Source organism: Mus pahari, chromosome 6 (genome assembly GCF_900095145.1).
Source record: "Mus pahari chromosome 6, PAHARI_EIJ_v1.1, whole genome shotgun sequence".
Taxonomy (NCBI): domain Eukaryota; kingdom Metazoa; phylum Chordata; class Mammalia; order Rodentia; family Muridae; genus Mus; species Mus pahari.
The window spans coordinates 82,955,558-82,975,693 of record NC_034595.1 but is presented as its reverse complement, the minus strand read 5'-3'; the positions used below and the strand labels follow the sequence as shown (position 1 = coordinate 82,975,693).

The following is a 20,136-nucleotide window of genomic DNA, read 5'->3' as shown; positions in this document are numbered from 1 at the left end:
AGACTGGATCCCAGGTGCTCACTGGCCAGCTGGGCAGGGCAGAGACTGTGGATCCCAGGTGCTCACTGGCCAGCTGGGCAGGGCAGAGACTGTGGGTCTCAGATGCTCACTGGCCAGCTTGGTTACCCACAACAGTAAGTTTCAGGTTCAATGAGACTGTCTCAAAAAAACAAAACAAAGGTGGAAGACAGAGTAAGACATCTGATGCCACACTCTGGTCTTTACATGCACACACAAGCACAGATGAACACCACACACGTAAAACAAAGACTCAGTAGGCTGAGGCATATGATACTATGATATTTAATCTACCTAAAACAGCAGCATTGGCCAATTATTGAACTTAATATATGTAAGTGAAAATGTGTGTGTGTATAAATGTGTGTGTGCCTGTGTGTGAAAAGGTATTCAAAGGGAAAGTTTTCTATCAGAACCTTGAGGTAGTTACATTTCTCACTAGTGACTTTATGTGACTTATATATCTATTGAACTACATCTATTCTTAACTGTATTTTCTAAAATTCAAGTACTCCTAATAAAAATATCCCCTTAGGAAGGCATTCCTTCTTATTAATAGTAATTTCCATCCCTATATACTTTGATTGATTTATCGTTTTTGTTTAAAAGGCCTAAAGTAGCCACACTTGTACTCCTATCTACTCATGAAGCTGAGGCAGGAGTATTGCTTCGAGTTACAGACCAACCTAGGCTACAGACTTAGACTGTAGGTCAGAGGCAGAATTGTTTCCTAGCATTTGAAAGTCTCTAGTTTCAAAAAAATAGTTTACAGTGTAAGTTTGATGGTAAGGAGAAATATGAGAGGCTTGTTCTGCTCTGCTCTCTCTGTGCAGCTAGCACAGGGCTGGTTTTTATTCCATAATGACCGTTCAGAACATTTTGCTGATGTGCCCAGCTTTTCAAAGCCCGCCACAGATGAACGTTCTCCATGAACCCTATCACTGGGGCTTGAGGCCAGCTGTGCCCCTAATCCACCCCTGACCCAGATTTGAGCATGGGTTAGACTCCATTTGTCCCCCCTCCCTCTTTCTTCCAATCCCATCCCTTCCAGGTCCCTGGGGGCCTCATCTCCCCTCCCTGACTCTCCATACCGGTTACCCCAATTTCACTGTCTCATTTCATCCTGTTTCACGCAGCTGGTGTTTGTGTTCACAGGAGCTCAGTTTGCAGTGGGGAAAGATTAAGACCTTTTTTCATGCTTTTATTTATTCTTTTTTTAAATCTTAGAGCTCTTGACGGCTCCAGGGGCTAACAGACAGCTAGCAGGGTCTATATTCCCTAGAAAGAAGCAGGAGGGTTATAGTGGGGAGGTAGTGACGGGGCTCAGCTGGCAGATGGGATAGAGGTGCTCCCTAGGGACCCTTTGCTGGGCCTGCAGCATGGCACAGTCATACCCAGATGTAAGCATGGAGCCAAAGTGTTTCTGCCTAGGAAATTAGCCTGAGAGATTGTGCTTGGGACCTTTACCCTTGGCATCTAATGAGAGCTTCTGCGGGGTGAGCTGGGACTGGAGGTCTGGTTCGGCAGATGGGCCTGGGAGTAAGGATGGTTTCTTTGTCTTCTTAGTGGGTGTTATTTATATCCTCATTATCGGTTGAGCTCAGCCACCCTCAGAGATAAGACAGTTAACAGGTGGTGGTGTGCACTGACAGGAAAATCTCTCCTGCATAGACAGTGCTTTACACATCTTCCGTCCCCAGGCTAAGAGTGAAAGGCCAGCACTGGAATCCAGGACTTGGGGATTTTAAAAGTTAGACCAACAGATTTTGGTGTATGGTTGCACAACACTTTGAATCTAGGTGTGATTTACATCTGCCTTGTTTCTCATGTTTGATGCTAGCCTAAGACCTATACTTCTCTTCAGCGTGATGTTTACTAAACATTACAAATTCTATAAGCATCCCAAGGATGATGATGTACCATTGGCTAGCACACAGGGCATTTAGCTCCACACGTCTGAATTTCCTGGATAACATGGTAGTGGAGGGAGTGATTTGTCTGGTGGTGGATTTTCAGAATCTAGCTTACATGGTACCAGACTCTCCTGCCTGAGAGTCCAGAAGTGGCAGATTAGAACTTGCCAATCAAAAGCACTGCTGGACTTGAGGGTTCGGAGCAGTGAACCAGGGTATTTAAGAACGAATGGGTGTTCCTTGGCCCAGATCACTTAAACTGTTTGAGTCTCTTATTAATAAAACGAGGACAGTCCCTTCACTGGTTCAATAAATATTTAATATTCCAGCATTGCTCTGTGTGATAATAAGGACAAAGTCCCTGTCCTCTCCAGTTTAAAGTCTCTTGGATCCAGACTGCAACAATCTGAGAGATTCAACCATTCGTCAGTAAACAGGAGGTAGTCTGGCAGGGGCAAACCCTGAAAAGCGCACGGACTAGGACAGAGGAAGGCTGTGCAAATGGGCTGTGTTAGGCAGTCAGGTGGTTCTCATGGGGTTTTACGACTTCTGATATTATATAAATGTTCTCAGACCTGACAACAGTGGGACGTTTCTCTGCCTGCCACATACTTCTTAGCTGATATTTTAGTCTAAGTAGTAGTAAAAGAATTAACATTTAACTGAGATCTTACTATGTCCTGGGAATTGTTCTAAACCCCATTGATCGATTCGTTAATTAACAATTAATTGTTACAGTAACTCTATAAGGTGGGACTGCCACTTTTCCTCTTTTTGAGGCAGGGTCTCATGTGGCCCAGACTGGCTTTAACCTTACAATGTAGTGGAGGCTGGCCTTGGATTTGTGTTTCTTCTGCTGTCACATCCCGAGTGCTAGGAATGCTGGGCGTGCGCCACCACTCCCAGCCTTTATTCTATTTTTATGGGGTCAGAAACCAGGCACAAAGAAGGTCAAACAATTAGAGAGGGCTGAGACGGAGGAGCACTGAACCCGAGCAGTCTGATTCCTGAGGCTGGGCTGAGATGGTGAACCGCCTTTGATTTTATACCAGTAGGCAGTCTAGCTGGCGTGTGCGGGCTCTGATGTCACGTTGCTTGGCTTCTGATCCTGGCAGGGCTGAGCCTCTCTCTGCTTTGGTTTCCTCATCTCTCAAAAGAAATGGCAGAACCTGTCTTATCTTCTAAGTATGTCCTTACAACAGAACCTTCTTTCTGCTCTGTAGGGAAGCAGCCTGTTCAGACATCATCAGCCTGGCAGGAAGTAGAGGGGTCAAGCGGCCTCTGAAACTTCTAGAGAGAAATATACTCGTGTGCACTTCTCAGAGCAACCCTAGATTCATCTGGAGACCAGATCGCGGAGGCTTTACTTATAATTTCGTGGATGGCAGGCAGAAATAGGAGACTCTTAAATGACGACAGAAGACAGGTGAAATCTTTGGCATGGTCTCAACACTTAAGATTCCATTTCAGGTCTTAACATAGATGCCAGGAGAGGTAAAGTCATATTGAATGTCAGGGTTGGAAGGGAGCCTTAGAGATGGCCATGAGGGTAAATTGAGGCTCAGAGAGGCGGAGTGACTTAAAAGTACCTGAGGTGACTAAACTTAAGGTTTCCTTTGGGGTAGTCTGGTCAGCAGCATCTGTGTGTGAATTCCGCTTCCCCCCCCCCCCCCCTGATCACGGCTTCTTCCCAAGCCCTCCACGGGGAGAAAGGTCTCACCTTCGTTCTCCACCCGCGCGCTGCTGGAGACCAGAAACCCCCAGTCTCCAGCTCCAGCCCGGGTTGGACTCGCGCGTGCGCGCAGCAGCTAGCCCCTTACTCTCCCCTCCCCTTCCCTCTGCCCTTCCCCTCCCCTCTCCTTACCGCTCTAGGGGAGGGGGAGGTAAGACGCGGGGAGCCCGAACCGGGCCTCAGCCAATGCTCTGGCGGGCCGCGGGCCCGGCCCCCTCCTTCCCTCCCGCGCGGCCCAATAGGAATTTACTACAATGTTGTGGCGAGCCCGGGGGGAGGGGCGCGGGCGGGCCGCGGGCCGCGCCGGCCTCGTCTCGCGGAGGAAAGGCGGGAGGGCGCGCGCCGGGGCTGCTCGCTGGCTCGCTCGCCCCGCTCGCTCTCTCCCTCGCTCCCTCCCTCCGCCGGCGGTTTTAGTCAGCTAGCCTGCAGCCCCGCCAGCCCGGGAGCCGCAGAGGGCCGGAGCCTCGGACGCGGGCGCCGCCTCCTGCCATTGTTCGTCGGGCTGAAGCTGCGGCCGGCGCGGGAGCCGCGGGCCGAGAACCCCGGGTGAGGCGAGGCGAAGCCGCGGCGCGCGGGCCGGTGGGGTGGGGGCGGCGCTGGCCCCGAGGGGACGGTCCTGGCGGCCGCCGCGCCGCCGCCGCAGCCTTTGTCTCCAGCCCCCTTGCAGGCCCGGGAGCCGGGGGCGCGAGCTCGCGCGGGGAGCCCGGGGCTGGAGGTGGGAAGCGGCGTGAGGAGCCGGGGGAGGGGGCGGCGGTCCGGGCGCCGCTGAGGAGAGCGGGGTGGGGGGACCGCGTCTCAAAGTTAGGCGTGGGGTGTCTTCCCGCGGAGGGGTCGTCCGCCCGAGCCTGCCTGTCAGTCACCGTGCGGTGGGCGGGAGCCCTGGCAGGAAACCAGGTGGGCAGCGGTGCGGTGGACCGCGAAGGTGCTGGGTGCCGCTTCGGAGCGGAGCGAGCCCCTCGTGGTGGAGAAGCTGGGCAGACCCGAGAAGTCAGGCGGAATCCGAGGGCGTGGGGAGCTTCCCCGCACTCCCAGGCCTTCCCGCCATAGATCCTGCATCTTAGAAAAAATCAACCCAAACCTCAGAGCCCTCCGGATCCAGTGCCTTGCTCCGCGATCTTCGGGGTCCCAGCGAGCCAAGGGTTAATGCTATTCTCTCAGCTCCCTGACCTCCTTTTTCAGTTCGCGCATCTGTCGGCTTGGAAATCTTTCCCTGGCTTGCTGGGCTGCCTGTACCTGTGGAGATTTCTGGAGCTCGGCTCGCCCTCTCGGTTCATTACCAGGTGGATGCTCCTGGAGGGAGCTTCTGCCCAAAGAGGGTCGTCCTCCCCGGGGATCGGCGGTCTCTAGAGAGAAAGTGATCTCACGTGAAGCAAATCGCTGACGGGCTGGTTTCTGGCCACAGGACAGCAATTGCCATCCTGTTGTTCCATCCTTGAACTGTTCCCTGACATAAATGACTAGTCTGTAGAGACTAATAAGGTTTTTTTTGTTTGTTTTTGTGTTTTCCAGAGATGCTGGAGGTTGTTTTTTTTTTTTTTCTTTTTTAAATTTTTTTTTTAAATTTTAGTTTGGGTGATTTCACAGCTGCTATTTTGTTCCTTCTGTTTTTAGGGAAAGTTGCAAGAAATGGTTATGTTGTATCTTGAGTGTTATTATAGTGAGTTTATACACTCTTGGGGATAAACTGTACTCCATGCAGTTGCTCATTACTGTTTTCCTATTCTTAGTCCTGGCAGAAGATTTTCAGTTGGTTTGATCCTTTTAGTGAAGCAGGATATACATATCCTTTATGTAATTCTTTTTGTCTTAATTTTGCTCCTTTTTGAAGACGTTTGTACTTTTGCCTTCTTTTTTTCTTTCCCTCTTTGGTTTTTTGTTTGTTTGTTTGTTTATTTGCTTCGTTTTTGTTTTGTTTTGAGACAGGATCTCCCTGTGTAGCCCTGGCTGTCCTGGAACTCACTCTATAGACCCGGCTGCAGATGGCCTGCCTTTTCCTTCTGAGTGTTGGGATTTAAAGGCATGGCTGGCCACTGCCCTTTTCTATATGCCATCACACCTGGCTCAACTTTAATAGTCTTGAAATTTATGTATCTGGCTTTCTCATTCCTCAGTTCATGGTTGGCCAGTGTGTATGCTGTCTGTTTTGAAATAGGGTATGGTCATATAGTTCAGGCTGACCTCAAACTCAGTATGTTACCCATTTTGGCCTTGAACTGCTGGTCCCTTGACCTCAGGCTCCTGAATGTTAGGATTATAGGCAGAGGCCACTACCACCTAGGGGGTTATGGTCTTTAAAATTATTTAATTTTATGTCTGTTTATGCCTCCAAAGATGTCTGTGCACCCTGTGTATGCCTGATGACTTTGGCACTGGAGTTACAGATGGTTGTTAGCTATCTTGTGGATTCTGGGACTTGAACTTATGTCCTCTGCAAGAGCAACAAGTGCTCTTAACCACTGAGCCATCTTGCCAGTCCCAGAGTTCATGGTCTTCATGAATTTCAAACCAATTCATACTCTGAAAGGCAGTGCAATTAAGATGCTATTTGCTTTCCTCCCTCCTGTTCCTAAGGAAGCTTCACAGTTAAATTGTTCCAGACACTCTCTAAAAGTCACGAGATTCTTGGAGGTTTTTGTTTTTGTTTTTGTTTTTTTTGCAGATACCTTGATAACAGATTGTGTATGCCTACTACCTTTGGAGGTCAGAATAGGTGCATGATCTTGTCATCAGATTGGGATCTAAAATATGCTACCTATAAATTTTGTTGGGATGGGTAGAGTTTTCTCATTATTTTTATTTTAAAAAATAACTTATTTTTATTTTATGTGCATTGGTGTTTGCCCACTTGCATGTATGTCTATGGGAGGGAATGGAGTTACAGATAGTTGTTAGCTCCTATGTGAGTACTGGGAATTGACCCCAGATTCTCTGGAAGAGTGACCAGTGCTTATAACTGATAAGTCCATCTCTCCAACACCATTCTCATTATTTTTTGAATACATAAAATTGGTGATCATGGCCTGATTGCATGACTTGAAAATATCAGGGCCAGAGTGTGGTTCTGAAATCAGTATGTTTAGACTCAGTCTCTCCTTGTTCTCTTAAGGAGCAGGCTGGTGCACACTGGTAGAGTGGCCAGTGTACTTTCTCAGGAGTCTTCCTGGGTTTGTGATTGTCAAATGCATATTCAGATGTGGATTCATCAATACTTCCATAGGACATGTTTTTCCCCCACCAAGTGCCTGGGCATGACATCACTCGTTTTGTTTTGTTTGTGAGCTAAGTGAGAATAGCTTCAACTACTCTTATGAATGGTTTTGCTTTTTTGTCTGAGTGAAGTCTGCAGAGATGAATATTCTTTGTAAGGATTTCCCCACTTCGTTGATGAATTGCAGACATTTATAGAATAATCCAGAATCACTAGAAGGTAGTGCTTAGATGCAGCTTTTAGAGGGGGGGCCAGATGCCAAGTGTACGTGTTATTTTTTTGTTGTCAGTTAGATTTCTTGATGTGTCACCTGCGTTGTGGCTTTGCCATGTTTTCGTTTTCTTATGAGGGAATTCATGGTGTGTTTGGTAAAATGCAGTATAACATACTGTGGAGAGCACACTGAGTTAGATTAGTATTTTGGTTTCCTCTTCTGCTATTTAATGAATGCACAGTGAGAAGGATAAAGGAAAAACTATAGCAACGAGTACTGTTCAGAATTTGGAGGCATTAGGAAGAAGACGAGTGATCTCATTCAGAACGAGCTTGCTGGTGCTTCAGATACCAGTTCTAGGAGAGTGTAGTGGGGGTATTAGATTATGATTAAAGTTTGTTTATACTTATTTTCCTGAATTATTTTTTATTTAAATAAGATTTCAAATACCTTGAATTATTTAGGAAATAAAATGGTAATTATTTGAGAATAAGAAAGTCACTGTGTGTCTAGTCTAATGCTAAGAATGGCTTGAGGGGACTTTAATATCTCTTACTTATTAATCATCATCAATGTCCCTCAAAGTAATTGAAAGTAAATATGCCTCCTGAATAGAGAAACTGGGGGCACGATGTGCAAATACTACCTTTCTCTTTATAATTGATTGCTACCTTTAATGTCCTTTCATTATAGAAATTCTAGCATTGTGTTTATTGTATTATAGTTTAAATTTTGTTTTTATTTCATATGGGTGAGTGTTTGCCTGCATGTATGTATGCGAACCACATGTATGCCTGGTGTCCACAGAAGAGGGCATCAGATCCCCTGGAACTGTGGTAATGAGTTTGTGAGCTGCTGTGTGGGTGCTGGGAACCAAGCCAGAGTCCACTGTCTCAGCAGTCAGTGCTTTTAATTACTGAGCCATCTCTCCAGCCCTTCATTTTTCTATTTTTTATTCTACTATTTCATTTATGAAAACCACTTCTGTGTTTTTTAGTTGTCTCTTCATTAGCTCCAAGAAAAATTCATGTGGGTTAGATGTTGTTTGCTGAATTCTTATTCTTTACCTTCCATGTCTGTGGATTCTTTGAACCACATCCTTTCAGTTAATCTTGACTCCAGTCATTCTTGGTTCCCAGTGTGATCTGTTTAGAGAGAGAAGAATTGTTTTTAGCTATGCAACATGGAGCTTAGGCATGGTTACAGGGGTCTTGGCTGAGGGAATTGGAAGGGGAGGGAGGGTTGGCTGATGAAATGGGTAAGGACTATGATCATGAGTTTATGTTGATAAATAGAAAATAACCAGTAGCTGCCTCATAATTGTTCCCTGATTTCCTATGGCCACTCATCTGTGAGTAGTGAGGAATCCAAACTCAGGTCCTCATGCTTATGGCGAGGGCTGTACCCAGGGGGGCCTTCTCCCCAGCTGTGGAGCATTTGCTTAATGACCAGAAACTCGATATGAAACTGGTACAGTGAAGTCATACGGGTGTGTTTGAGTATATTATTTTATAAAGAAATGTTCTTTTAATGTACGTGCCATGTAAGTTATTTGTGTGTGTTTCAGTAGATTTTCTGTGTGTTTTAATTTGCCAATTTAAAGTGCTACATGCGTTCACGTGAAGGTATTTCACCTTGCTAATGCACTAGGTTCGTGTTGTTGATACCCACTCCTCCCACCCCTTGTTTTTGGCCATATGGATGGACACACAGACAGAACTGTCACGGGCTCCAGGAATTTAAGCCCTCAAATTTTACCTGGCAACCATTTTAGCATGTAACAGGGACACATGAATGCAGCCTTACAGCGAAGTCTTTTTCCTTCCTGTCACCCACTTGCTGTTTCTTGTCCATTCTCTCTTAAAAAAAAAAAAAAAATGATTCAGAGAAGTGACACTGTTGGTAGCTTCCTACCTGAAGAATCCTGCCAATCCTAGTAGTATTATGTAATCACAAAAACCTTTTTTTTTGCATGGTGTCATATGATATTGTATATATGTCCTCCCACTCACATGTCTTTAGAGTAGTTTCTCTCCATCTGGTATTGGAATGAGCTCTTTGTTAGGTTATTTTTAAACCTTCTAGCTTTCTTGGCATCCTCAACACTCAAAATAACACAATTGCTCTGGGAGGCGAGAACATCCACATAGTCTATTAGTAGCTTTTTCAGTGGAAATGGAAGCAGTATTTTATTTTTAAAATCATACCCTATGTTCCCTACAGGCAAAACATGCATTTTATGTTTCCATAGTCTCCGATAAATTTTGTAAGGTAGAAAAAAGTCAGTTGTTACCAAGTAGATAAAATGAAAGGAGACATACTTAGGGCACGGAGATGATTCCAGAGATATTCTTTTCTTTGAAGGTTTATTGGTGTTCTTTTGAACTCTTGTAGCGTTGCATGCTCTTTGCCAGATCTAGCGTATGATCCTGGTACTCACAGTAAGGCTGTCAGCTTCTTGAAAGCACAGGTTAGTACTACTGACCTGACTGCCCTTCAGATACGGTTTAGTGTCTTAACGAGACCGATGACAGGATGCATACGGTGATGTGAATGTCAGGATAATTAAGATTTAAGTCTGTGCTATAATTCTATTTCTAGATTCTTATTTCCTTCCTTCCATCCTTCTTTCTTTCCTTCATCTATCCTGTATGTCTTCTTAGAAAGAAAGTTGGAGAAGTCATAGCACTTTATACTCCCAAAATGTGTATGTGTGGGTGCGTGTATAGGGGTCCAAGACAACATGGTAGAGTCAGTTCTCGTCTTTTTCCACCTTTATGTAGTTTCCAGGGATTGAACTCATGTTGCCAGACTTGCATGCAACTTGCTGAGCCATCTCAGCAGTGGTAGTTAGACTTTTAAATGTAAATATCTTGTCACATTTCCTTTAATCTGGAACAGGATTTACCTGTGTACTTTGATAAGTCTTGGTGCCAGCTGGTTGTAGAATGTTCTATTCTGAATGTACTTGATTGTTCCCTTGAGGTTTTGTTTAATTTGTTCTTCTCTTTGTTTTGTTTCCTATAAACTGGAAATTTATCTCTGTAGGTTTGATTAGACATAGGTTAAACATTTTGGCAAGACTTTAGTGTGACATTGTGTTCCTCGTTTTTTCATCACATTGGGAAGTTCATAATGTCAGGCTGTCCCACAATTAATGCTGCTAATTTTGGTCACCTAGTTAAGGTAGTAAACCCACAGATTTCTGTGTAGTGGCTTATGTTTTTAGTATTTGTGGAGGAACGTTGACATTGTGAATATCCTGTTTCCAATTACCTTTTCCCATTGGCTTTAGCCATCCATGGATCCTTGGGGGTTACATATGTTGTTAGCTCTTGAAAATGAATCTGAAGATTTAAATTAGGAAAGAAGAGAAAGATAACGAGCTCCCGTTGTTGGTCTGATGCTCAGGTTTTTCCCATTTGTGCTAAATCTGACTTCTTATATTCCCCCACCCCCGATTAGTTCCTAAAATTAGGCTTACAGGATTATATTTTATTTGGAGTGGAACATAATCACTGGGATTCCTAACATGTGGGCCTCCATGGTCTCAAGATGTGGCAAGAGACTGGGGCTCCTGGAAGGATTTTGAGGGCAGGAATGGTATTACTCATTCATTTACTGCGTATTGTCTATGATGAGCAGGGTCCTGTGAGTATATATGTGATTATAAAAGAATGTAGAGGGCATGAGCCTGCTCGAAAGGAGTCCAGAGATCTGGTATTAATAGTAGGACTAGAGTGTAAGAGTGACTTTGTTGTGTGTGGAAAAGCACGTACTTATAGAAAAAGCAGAGTCAGCCTGTGGTAATGTCCTGGCTGTTCTACTTACTCAGCATATCACCAACAGTATTTACTGGAGCCTGCTTAGTGTGCCAGGTAAACAATGTCAGTGCTCACTGATTGCTTACACGCTTCAGGCTGTGTGCTTTATACTTTGTAGATAGAATGTAGACCTTCAAGTATCAGCTTTGGGGTGGAATGCTTTGTTTTAAATTCCTTTTATGCCACTCTAAGTCATGGCCATGGGCAGGTTAACTCATATCTGTAATATTTAATTCATTCTATAATGGTAGGGATGTTCTATACCTTCAGTGTTACGGTGATTAAACGAGTTGAATATAGGAAATCAAATGTGAATATTTACTTTTCTTTTTCTTGAGGTGCTGGTGCTGCTAAGCTAGCACTCTTCTGTGAGCCACATCCTTAGGTGTCTGTGAAATACTTAGACACCAGATGCCTGGCCGGCATGATGATTTCCATAGTTAAGCCTCACCCCAGGTTACTGGAGTGTTTTTAATCTCACTTCACAGTTTAGGTAACAAGTTAAAAGCGAAGTAACTTGTCCAGAATCACACAATTGAAAATTGGCATTAAGAGTGAAGTTCTTACTGAGACTCTTTTGCTTGCTCAACATGTCGAGGATAGGAGCTCAAAGCTGATGAGTTCTCTATAATTGTTGTGAAAGTCCTTTTCTAAAGCTGTATTTTTTTGTGTGTAAAATGAGGATAATCATATTTTAGGAAATACATGCATAGTATGTGTCTGTCACAAATTTTATCAAAGGGAAAAGAGAAGTAACATTTATGTAATTTATGTAATGTTACTTCTCTTTTCCCCCAAATTTTTTTTTTTTTTTTTTTTTTTTTTTTTTTTTTTTTTTTTTTAGTGGCTGGCTCTCCTTCCCCCTCCCTCTCTTCCTTCTTTCCTTCTTTCTTTCCTGGCAGTCTCATGTACCCCCAAGCTAGCCTTGAAACTTGCTATGTAGTTGAGGGTGACTTTGAACTTGTGACTCTGTTGCCTACATCTCTGAAATGTTGGGATTGTAGGTATATTTGTTTTTGTTTTTTGTTTTTTTTAGACATGGTTTCTCTGTGTAACATAGCCCTGGTTGTGCTGGACTTGCTTTGTAGGTTTTGTTTGTGTAGCCCTGGTTGTCTTGGAACTCACTCTGTAGACCAGGCTAGCCTCCAGCTCACAGAGATCCACCTGCCTCTGCCTCCCCCATGCTGGAATTAAAGGCGTGGGCCACCACCACCCAGCTCTGGCTAAGTATCTCTGATTAATTTTTATTACTGTAGTCATGTATGTGTGTGTGTGTGTGTGTGTGTGTGTGTGTGCATGCACATGTGTATGATGTTTGCTTCTGTGGAGGCCAGAGGCAAACTGTGGCATAGTTCTCTTCTTTATATGGTTCTAGGGATTGAAGTTAGGTTGCTAGGCTGTGTAGCTCACCTACCCACCGAGCCTTTGTATTTTTATACCTTACCTGTACCCTTGTCTACTGAAATTGGATGTCTTTGTGTCTGTATAATGGTTGTATGTAAATATGTAATTCAGTTTTGTCCAGTGTCGATCTTTGGGGTTGATTCAGACTCACACTGTAAACTTTTTAAGTTTTCATTTGTGTGTTAGCCTGTGTGTGAGTGTTCTGAAGACCCATTTCACAGCAAGTCTGGGTTTATAGTGTCATTTCCGGGTTGGTAGGACACAGCCATGTGGTTGGTGTCCCCATTGTTGCTTTTATCTTTTGAAGCAGATGTGAAAGTAAACACACACTTGACAAACAGGAAGAGGTTTGCTCTGGGAGGGTGGCTTTCAGCCTCTAGACAAGCCGCCCGAAATCGGAAATCGGAAGAGTCTTGAGTCTTTTCAGAAAGAAATAGTACCATATTTTTGTGAAATATATAGTTTAAAAATGCATTTAACCAAAATGATGAGTACATATATTTGTGCTTTTTACACATTTGGGGAGGGTATTATGTTCCTGTTTTTCTTTGAAACAGAACACTGACAAATGCTTTTCTTCTTAGTGCTGAGTATTAAATTCAGGCCTCCCTGAGCATGCTGCCTGCTCTCTGGCCCTGATCCTGGCTTCTCTCTCTCTCTCTCTCTCTCTCTCTCTCTCTCTCTCTCTCTCTCTCTCTCTCTCTCTCTCTTTCTTTTTTTTCGAGACAGGGTTTCTCTGTATAACCCTGGCTGTCCTGGAACTCACTCTGTAGACCAGGCTGATATTGAACTCAGAAATCCGTCTGCCGCCGGAGTGCTGGGATTAGAGGCATGCGCCACCACGCCCGGCTCCTGGCTTCTCTTTCTGTTTGGAGGAACTTTCAACAGGGAGATGTGGACATTTTTTGCTCTTTAGGACATATATCCTAGTTACATTGTACTTTGGGTCTTCGTTCTTAAGATAGGGAACAACACATGAATGTTCTGTAGACCAGGCTTGTCTCAAAATCACAGAGATCTTTCTGCCTCTCACTCCACAGTGCTGGGATCAAAGGTTTGTGCCAGCCACCACACCCAGCCAAAAGTTTTTCATGAGTGTGGGGTGTGTGTGTGTGTGTGTTTGTATGTGTGTCCATTCATGTGTAGGAGGCCCAAAGTTGACTTTGCACATTTTTGATCACACTTCATTTGTTGAGGCAGTCTCTTATTGAGCCCAGAGCTAGCTAGTCATCGTAGAGATTCCTTGTGCCTGCCACCTGAGAGCTTAAATTACAGGTGGCTGTCACACCTGCCTTGCTTTCCTTTTATGTGGGTTCTAGGGATCTGAACTCTTCTCCTCACGCTTGCATGGCAAATTTGTCCACTGAGCCATCTCTCCAGTCCCACAAAGAATTTGTATTGCTTTGTTGAAAATCTCCCTTCCCCCTTCCTTCTTTCTTCTCCTTTATCTTCTTTCCCATACTTTCCAACTAGTGGTCCTTTGAGGATACACTTGTCTTGTTTTTTGAGACAGGGTCTCTCTATGCATCTCTGGCTGTCCTGAAACTCACTATTGACCAGAGGTCTAACTGCCTGTGCCTCCAGACTGCTGCAATGAAAGGTGCATGCACCACACCCATCAGGATTTTGAGGGCAATGTGTTGTTGGAGCCAGACCTAGTTTTGTAGTAATGTTATGTTTTGCTAGGAAAAACCATTTTCTATCATACTAAATAAAATGAATCATCCAGACTTGGTTTATAAAGAATTTTTGTATGTGGGACAGAGTAATTGGAGATCATAGTAAAGGCTTTTGTTCCTAAAGATCCTCCTTCCTCTGGGGATTTCCTTGCTGACCTCAGGGAGTGTGGTTTTCTCTTTCTTTTTCTGTCCCAGAGGAGAGCCTTCTCTTAATATTCACACAGAACACAGCTGAGACCAGCCTGGAACATTCTGTTCCCATCTTACAGCCTTAGACTTTAGAGGTTTAACAGAGAAGCGTGTGCAGTTACTAGTACGGCTCTGTGTAATGTGACTTAAAAGATAACAACTACCCCTCTTCAGGATGTGGTCATGTTTGGGATATATCCTTTTCTTGGCCTGCTTTCTGATGGAGAAACCATCTTCTCCTCCCTCTTACAAGCACCCCTACTCTGTCTCCCCTCTTCCCTCACTTGATGCTCCCATATTAGCCTTCCACATGCTTAGTTATAGGCCTGTGCTACCTAACCCGGAGCTTTTTTTTATACTCTGTAAAATAGATCTTTTTAAGATATCTGATAAAATTCTCCTATGTTCTGTGGCTTTTCACTTCTTTGATGGGAACACCTCCCCAAGGCCAGGAATTGAATTCAGAGCCTCAAACATGCTAAACTATCACCTTACCACTGAGTTACATATCCTGCCAAGTCTATCTGCATTTAAGGTCCTTTTTTTATGGATTAGGTGGGATTTACTTATCTGCTCCTGTGCTCTGGTTGGTTTGTTTGCTAGTTCTTCTGTACTGTCAGGCTTTGTGAAGACCTTAAAGTTGTTTTTTTCCTTTGTACCACAAGTCCACATCAGTTACCTTTGCTAAACAATCAACCCCAATGCAGTTACTTAAAACTTTTTCATGATCCGTAGTCGATCACAAAACGGCTTTGTGAAACGGCTCATTTCCCCTGTGTGGCACAGGCAAGGGTATCCGTTTCAGTGGCTGACCTGAAGCTGGAGTATCCACTATAGTCTATCTTCATGTCTTGCCTTGTGACTCCAACACTAGACACGCAGCTTCATTACATAGCTGTGATTAATTATACCATTGGTCACTGGCAATTAACTCAGTCTTCAGGCTTTTTCCTCTCCCAGGAGATTGAGGAATGAGACTGAAAAGCAGCCCCCGTCCCAGTCTTTTGCAGGAAGCCCAGCCATCCATTATTTCTGAGCATAGAAAAGGCACTTACTACTGGTGATTTCAAGAGTTTTAGGAGCTGAAACAGAGGGTAGATGTGTATTTCTTTTTATCACAACACCACATTAGGGAACACTAGCTTTATGGGTTTCATTCTTCCAACCTTTCTTATGTTCATTTCACTGTAAATTTCTTTAAGAATCATGGAAAGATCAAGGTAGTTGACTAGCAGAAAAGCATCCCTTATGTACTTGAGTGTTTCAACTCTGGTTAGTGGAGGAAACAAGTTAAGATGTCACTTTGGGACTGTCCCTTTATTTTAAGGATTAATATTTTTAAAACTAACTTTAAAAATGAGACTATAACTCTATTTTTAAATCTCTCTCTCTCTCCTTCTTCCTCTCCCTTCCCCTGCCTTGCTTTGGTTTTTCGAGACAGGGTTTCTCTGTGTAACCCTGGCTATCTCAGAACTTACTCTGTAGACCAGATGAGGATGGCCTCGAACTCATAGAGATCCACCTGTTCCTGCCTCTCAGGTGTTATGAGCAAAGGTCTGCACCACTACACCTGGCTTTCTATTTTTGAATCTTCAGATTTCCATGTGATAGTTTGCTATTTAAAATGGTTCTAATGAGTAATGCTGTGAACTCCTGATTGTGCTGTACTGTCCTTAAGACGGTGAAATCCCTCTAAGTACTTAGCTGCCTGCTTAAAAACATATACAGACAATATTTTAGATGCTGTGCATTTCTGAAGAGAATCTAAGACATACATTTTTCCCCTTTTGGTGATACATACATACATATGTGTATGTATAAATATACCATTTCCTTCTTTTTGAGACAGGATATCATGTTATTTAGATTGACCTCAAACTGACTATGTAACCAGCATGACCTTGAGTTCTTCATCCACTTGTTTCCATCTGACTTGTATTTTTACCATATTGATTAAGGTGATAATGTATATCTCTTTAAGGATTTCCCTATCACATAAAGGAGTTCAGTTAATTTTTATTTCTGACAGTTACTAGTCAATATTTGCAGTTTAGAATTTTTGCAGTTTAGAATATTTGTAGTTTAGAATTTCTTATGTTGTAGGTGTTTTGCCTGTGTCTTAGTTACTGTTCCGTTGCTGTGGTGAAACAACATGATCAACCAAAGACAACTTATAAAAGAAAGCATTCAATCAGGGACTTTTGGATAGTTTCAGAGGGTTGGTCCATGACCATCGTGGTTAGGAGCTGGGTGGTGGCAGAGGCAAGCATGGTGCTGGAACAGCAGCAGAGAGAGAATGAGATTGGGCCTGGCATGGGCTTTTCAAACCTTAAAGCCCACCCCAGAGACACATTTCCTCCAGCAAGGCTATATATACCTCCTAATCCTTCTCAAACGGTTCCATTTGCTGGGGCCCTAGGACCTATGGGGGCTATTCTCTTTCAAACTACTACAGTCTGCATGAATGGATGGCACAAGATGTATGCCTGGTGTTCAGGAAGACCAGAAGAGGGTGTCAGATCCTTTGGAACTAGAGTTGTGAGCAGATGGTGGTGAGCCACTATATGTATGCTAGGAATTGAACTTGGGTTGCTACAAGAACAACAGGCATTTTAAACCACTGAACCATCTCTCCAGTTCCTCAGTTTTTCTTTTTCAAGACAGGGTTTCTTTGTGTAGCCTTGACTATCCTGGAACTAGCTCTGTAGACCAGGCTGGCCTCAAATTCACAAAGATCTACTTGCCTCTGCCTCCCCAGTACTGGGGATTAAAGGCATGTGCCATCACCACCCAGCAAGTTGGTGGTTTTTAAAGGAGCTATATCAAACACAGTGTACATAAGGACAAATGAAAAATTAGTTTTAAGAGTTGAAGTAAGGAACTCTAATGAAAAAAGGTTTTGAGGGTCAGTGAAATATGTTAGTTTTAGGTATTTAATATTTTGCTTTTTTTTTTTTTTTTGACTTAGAAAACAGTCTATATGTTGAGTAATGTCTTAATCAGGGTTTCTATTCCTGCACAAACATCATGACCCAGAAGCAAGTTGGGGAGGAAAGGATTTATTTAGCTTACACTTCCACATTGCTGTTCATCACCAAAGGAAGTCAGGACAGGAACTCACACAGGGCAGAAACCTGGAGGCAGGAGCTGATGCAAAGGCCATGGAGGGATGTTACTTTACTGGTTTGCTTCCCCTGGCTTGCTCAGCTTGTTTTCTTATAGAACCCAAGACTACCAGCTCAGGGATGGCACCACCCACAATGGGCTGGGTCTTCCCCCTTAATCATTAATTGAGAAAATGCAGCTGGATCTCATAGAAGCATTTCCTAAAGGGAAGCTCCTTTCTCTGTGATAACTCCAGCTTGTGTCAAGTTGACACACAAAACCAGCCAGTATGCCGGACAGTGGTGGCAGCATGCCTTTAATCCCAGCACTTGTGAGGCAGAGGCAGGTGGATTTCTGAGTTCAAGGCCAGCCTGGTCTACAGAGTGAGTTCCAGGACAGCCAGGAATACACAGAGAAACCCTGCCTCGGAAAACCAAAAAAAAACAAAACAAAACAAACAAAAAAAACCCAGTACAAATAATATTAGAATATATGTTGATAGCTTAATATTTTCCACTTTAATTGTTTTGTAGGCTCCTTAACTAGATTTAGCATCAAAACTAGAAAATAAGTTTCTTTTCAGAGATACACAAATCCTGGATCAGCTTGGCATCTATTTAGTCAGGATTTACTGGAACCACTGGAGTAGTGCTAATGAGCACTTCCTTGGACTTTTGCTGTATTTGTGCATCAGTGTCCTCCCTGCAACAGGAAAATTGATATTTACACTATGATAGTTTATCATTGAGGGAGATTTGTTCATATCTTTAAGTGGATAGACTATGAGAATAAAAATGTTACCACACAGATTAGGGTTTTTATTAATTCGTAAAATTTTATTTCTTTAATAAGTGATTATTGTACTTAACTAATAGATATAACATTAGTATAATTGAAAAAAACCTTAAGATTTGTCTGTTTCAACCTCTCATTCAAGACATGGATCTTGCTGTATGTTTGTTTACGGTGTGGACATAATTTAGTATAGCTAGGCATATTATGAAACTTGAGAATATTTGACATCTTAGATCCTACTTCTTTTGTTTTATTGATGCCCAGTAGATGATATTTTAGAATTTCTATAGTATTTAAATAATTGCAATTTGAATAATAATTAATTGAAGATGAGTTTTTAAAATTTCTGTAGCAAGCGCATTTTGTGTCATTCTTTTGCTTTTCAATGTGTAACTTTAGTCAATAAAAATAATGTGTGACTATAGGTGACTCATCTAAATCTCACAGGACTGCTCTAAGTTTCATTGGCTTAAAACAGCATGAGTGAATGCATCTATAGGGGGAGAGTGTGTTAGCAAATACCTCAGGTATTCATATTTTTAATGTGGAATGAAACTCGGTGAAAGGAGAGAAGAGACCAAAGCTCCATCACAGCTAAAAGATCCTGTGTGTCTAGCGAGCGTGCAGAGTGAGGTGGGGCTGCATGGACAGACAAGGGAGAAAGCCTCATTATTCAGGAGTGGGAATGGAGCAGCTGCGGGCATGCAAAGGGGAGGCCACATTAATGGGTCAGTGTAACTTGAGATTCTTTGCTTAATTATGAATCTTAAGTAGGCCTCCTTAGTCCCTTATGGATGAATGGCTTTCTTCTTGGTAGATGCAACTGGGGAATTATTCCAGCATTTGAATGCCATTAAAAATAACAGTTACTGTAGACACACACAGAATAGGTTGGGCATCTTAATGGTTAATTTAGGATATTCCCTACTAATTTTTGCTAAGTAGCTAATTTGTTTCAGTTTGTTAGTTCACTGAGTAGAATGCACTTTGGTAGGCTACAAATGTAAGCATTGTTTATGATTTTCAAATGGAAATGTATTTTTCATGTTTTTTTTTCAGGTAGTACCAGGTTCCTCATGTCACATGTACTATTCGTACTTTAATAGAAGTTATATTTACTATAGTTCAAATTATGTGGAAATTTTGTTCCTCCAAGAAAATTAATCTGTCATCAGAAAACAGGACAAGCCAGTAGTTCTTGGAAAGCTGCTGAGGGCAGTCCAGTCTGCTGCTGAGTGGTGAGAGATGGAGTACCGAGCCTCTGAAGCAGCAAACTGATGGTCACAAGGACAGAGTGTCATTTCTTACAGTTTAAGTGATAGTACCCTTTATACTGTCTTTTTATATCTTTATTATGTGACAGTTACTATACTGAAAAGGAACAAAGCTGAGAGTAGGTGCATGCATGTAATCACAGTGCTCCAGAGGCTGCTGCATGAGGACTGGAGTTCAAGACCAGCCTGGGCTGTCTGTCTAAGCTTGTTTTAGACAAAGAACACATGGAACATAAGGTATCACTTAGCTTCTGTTACCTGTTCAGTAACAGAAGAGATCCTCATGAGCCCACATCCAGAGCACTGGGGAAGTTTCCGCAGTACTCAACACTGCTGGTGCCCCCTCTCATAACTATTCTGGTGTTTTCCCATTAGAAATAAGTACTCAAGGGGGCTGGAGAGATGGCTCAGAGATTAAGATCACTGACTCCTCTTCCAGAGGTCCTGAGTTCAATTCCCAGCAACAACATGGTGGCTCATAACTATAATGAGATCTGGTGCCCTCTTCTGGCCTGCATGGATACATGCAGGCAGAATGCTGTCTACATAATAAATAAACCTTAAAAAAACTTGCTTAAAAGCACTATATATTTTACATTAATTTTTTTTTTCTGAGGCAGGAGGATCACTGGAGTCCAAGACTTTAAGGCCATCATGGGAAATAGTTTTACTCCTACAAAAAAAAGTGCTATGTATTATTACATATGGACATATATTATAATAGAACCTTAAAAATATGTTATCCGGGAGCCAGTGAGATGGATCACCAGCTAAAGGTGCT

At 43.1% G+C, this 20,136-nt stretch overlaps 1 protein-coding gene across 15 annotated transcripts in view; it reads left to right on the top strand.

Moving 5' to 3' along the window:
- The window catches only part of Epb41 (erythrocyte membrane protein band 4.1), a 150,997-nt gene that overhangs the window by 23,271 nt on the left and 107,590 nt on the right, over positions 1–20,136 (top strand). For 12 of the 15 annotated variants that reach the window (XM_029539717.1, XM_021199574.2, XM_029539719.1 and 9 more), the window contains exon 1: positions 4,117–4,209. The exons of 2 other annotated variants lie outside the window; for them this stretch is intronic. The gene's annotated coding sequence lies outside the window, so the exon portion shown is untranslated. Of the gene's footprint in view, positions 1–4,109; positions 4,210–20,136 lie in introns of those variants that run through there. One more of the 15 variants, XM_029539720.1, reaches the window with a different exon arrangement.